The sequence below is a fragment of the Teleopsis dalmanni genome, chromosome 1 (genome assembly GCF_002237135.1).
Source record: "Teleopsis dalmanni isolate 2A chromosome 1, ASM223713v2, whole genome shotgun sequence".
NCBI classification, from domain to species: Eukaryota; Metazoa; Arthropoda; class Insecta; order Diptera; family Diopsidae; genus Teleopsis; species Teleopsis dalmanni.
The window spans coordinates 54,790,071-54,794,074 of NC_051846.1; positions in this window are offsets into that span (position 1 = coordinate 54,790,071).

Sequence of the window (4,004 nt, forward strand, 5' to 3'; positions counted from 1 at the left end):
TAAAAAACTATATCTTTATCGCCAAAAAGTGACAATGTGGTGCGAAATTTATATTGATATGAATGACAGAGCAACAACCGTCCATCAGACGTTATTAGGTTATAGTAATCGATGAGAAATGTTTATTAAAATGGTATGCAATACTTCTGGTTTCAACAAGATACCTAATACAGCTCGTGTCACTTAATATCAAAAATTGGTTATTCTGATTTTATTTAATTTTATTTCCTCTGGAGCTACTGAAAGTCAGCGGTTTATAACAAGAAGCCAAGAGCGCTAGACGAACTTGTGATTAACACCAGCTAGGAAGAAGTCGCCATAGCGTTCGTAACATTGGCAAATGCGATGAAAATTACCAAAAAAATCTCAAATCTTTAGAAAGAGGTGTAATTAAATTTCTTTTAACCAAATTAAATGATCTATAACTTAAACAGCAAAACATTTGTTTTTTTCCGGTTTTTTTTTTTAAATAAGCGGGAAGTATGGGTATTGCATCAAATTCCAAATTCACCCAGTAACTCAGGGTGAAAAAAATTGAAACGCTAGAATATATATTAGGAAAATGCTATACACAGAAACATATTAAAAAAAATGTGTCTATAATTTTACAACAGCCGATATTCTCGAGTTGTCAAAGCAACAGGATAAAATTTTATAAGCATAAAATTTTTATAAGGATAAAATTTTATAAGGCTATACCGTACTTCATATATGGTGAAGGGGTTAGAATATTCCCGCGGTAGTCGTTTGAGGCGACTAAAATTCTTACACGCCGACACTTGTGTAAGAAGTGTGCATGGTAGTAGCTGTTGTCACAGCCTGCGACATTTGACCAGAGAGACTAATAGCAATATAGCAATATCTGGAACCTTGGCGGTCAGCAGCTCGCACCTTCGGCTGTGATGATCACTTGTGGTTGGACTTGAGGGGGTTATGATTAAAACCCAAAGTCACGCGGGTAATCATTCTATTAGTTTATCATTCATTCGACGTAGAGTGCGTTTTCATCACCGGGAAGTGTGACCCAAAGATCAGTAGAGGTTTAGATGGGCCTCGCATCAAACCCATGTGGAAGTTATGTCTTACACACATTTTTTCATTGGCACCTGCGGAAATTTTAATTTCCAATGGGGCGTTGATTGATGCCTTGTATTGATATACGTGTTTTTGAACAATGTAGTGTTAAGCCTCAACGGCATAAAACGTTACGTTAAATAACATAGAGATCTAGTACTTCATATACCTGGCACCTATGTTATATTATATCAGCAAGTAAACTATTCGATCTAATAAGCAATACCATATGTATAAATAATAAAATATAAGAGTCATTCTTAATGTTTTTCTGTTGTCTTCATTTCTTCCTTTTTCACATTTAAATATTCAACAAATAAAAATTTATATTATATATACCGTGACGTTTTTTATTATTCAATTATCAAAGTCGCTTGTATTTTTGAATTAACCAGAAATTTCATCTGTTGCTAATTCTAGTTAATTTTATGAAGTGATTTTGTTGGGACTTAAGTAGTAAAATCTGCTAGAAACTTTCACACTTTTAAATAAATCGCTGTCGCAATGTTCTTTCTGCTTTAATCTACAGATTGTCTTCACGACAAATATTCGCAAAACTTTATAATTTGATGCCGTCAAAGTATTCTATTCCCAACTCTTAAATAACAACTTTTATGGCTAACAATGTTTTCAAGACAAATTTCATATAAAACTTAGATAAAAAAGAATTTTAATAAGAAATGATCATAAATAAAATAAAAAAAAATATAGAAATTAAAGTATCTTGTACACAAAATGAATTTCATTCAGTTTCATGACATCTGTTGCGAAAAATGTAAACAACACTAGAATTACTCATCGGTCTTATTTTGTGGTTGATTACGGTGGACTTAATTTTTCTAAAACAAATAAAATTATTTAAATTTACCTTAAATTCAAGCGACTTTTGCGTAAATGTTAGCGTGAAAATTCTTATTAATTTTAACCGGTTTTGTATTTCAGATACTCGCAATGAGACATGCTAAATAATTTCAAGAGACAGACTATCATGTGCGACCTACACTTTCAGTTCGCACAGTTCATTAAGCATTCCTTAGTCCAAATAGATAGTTTATATTAGAGGAACTATGGGAAATTTTTTTTCGAAACGAAATACAACTTTAGGCTGTGATTGCAAAATCACGATTTTTATTGGTATTCTATTTTTTATTGGTATTATGCATACTTTGAACACAACTTTGTAGATACTTTTTTTTTCAAAAAATCATTCAAATCATTTTAGTTCGATTGCGTGGGGGTTTCCACATTGCTCTTATATAAATATCTATATTTTATTTATTTTTTTACTGCCACATGACATTTGGGTGTAACGAATGATTATTATATTTCTACTAGAATTTTCCGTTTTTATTAATTTTTTTAAATAATTTTTTTAAATTCCTTTTTAAGCAAATTTAATTTTTTCAAACTTTGATATTTTATTTTGCACGTCTTTTAATAAATAAAACGTCATTTCTAATGAACTTTTGTACTCTAAACGTTTCATGCTTCAAAGTAAATACATCTTATAATAATTAAAATAATTTAAAAAATTATTTAATATTATTTATATTCCCCCTATCGTGATTTTTAGTTTTATTATCCTCATTGCAACATCATTATGATTATTGTTATTTTTATTTTTTAATGGTGAGATCATTCACAACTTTTTCCATAAAATTAATTGTATTTCACAGTATAAGTTTTTTTTTTTAATTGTGTTTCTTTTTTTTATTGTTTTTTTTTTCAAAATTTAATAAAATATATAAATTTTGGCAATTGAAGTTTAGAGTTGTGGTAGATACTTTAAGCATATCTTTTTTCCCGCTGTTTTCATTTTGTTTTATTATCACATGACAAATTAATTCAAGTTTTGTTTAATTTTCGTTTTATTATAAAAATTTATTAAATTATTTTTAACTTTCGCTTAGCATTTATTTTTAATATTAAAGTGCAATTTTGGTTAAATTATTTTAGATATTTTTTAAAAATTTTTGATTTTAGCAGATTTTATAACCGATTAACATCATTTTCAAGTCTAAAATTAACTATGAAGTTATGTATGTTTAAATATTTATTATAAAAACCTGGCAGACCATTGCAATTTTTATGAAATATTATTGAATGAAAGAGAAAGATAGGTTATATTTAAACCAGATCTGAGGTCAATTATTGCTTAGTCTGATTGTTATGAAATATTATTGAATGAGAGAGAAGGATGGGTTATATTTAAACCAGATCTGAGGTCAATTATTGCTTAGTCTGATGAAGTGATAAACAATAATCCAGTCAAGGCGTAAAGAGAGGTTTTAAAAATACTTCAAGTTAAGAAAGAGTAAAAGTGCTCAAGTGCACTTGGTCAAATAGAAATAAATAAATAATAAAAAATTTTTTTTATGAAATATAAAATGTAAACGATAAGTATAACCGAAAAATAGCGTGGTTAGGAAAAGGCAATGAAAACAACGTTACTAACTTCTTCTTTTTCTTCTTATTTGGCATTACAGTCCAGTGTGCACCTTGGCCTCCCTAACAATCTGACTCCATTTGTTCCGATCTTCTGCCATTCTCTTCCAGTTCAGTACTCCAATCTTTCTTGCATCATCATACGTTACTAACTATTAGAACTAATGCGTATCAAGCTAACAACAAACAGTTCAAACAAGACGTAAAAGCAATAATTTATTATATGTTAACAGTAGATAATTTAGATATAGATATAGAATAGCTAAAATTCTTTAATAGATTATTCTTAATATCGAACATATCAGAAGTGTTATCTTCAAAGGACGAATGTCATTGATTTAATTGCAAACTTAAGTAACTGGGTTATCTTTGTTCGAAATTATTAACACAATTATTGATCCATAGAATGCCCGATTAGTTGCTTGTGCTGTCGGCAGTTGATAGTACCAAGTGTCTTCATATCGTTGATCACCTGGTTCTACCAC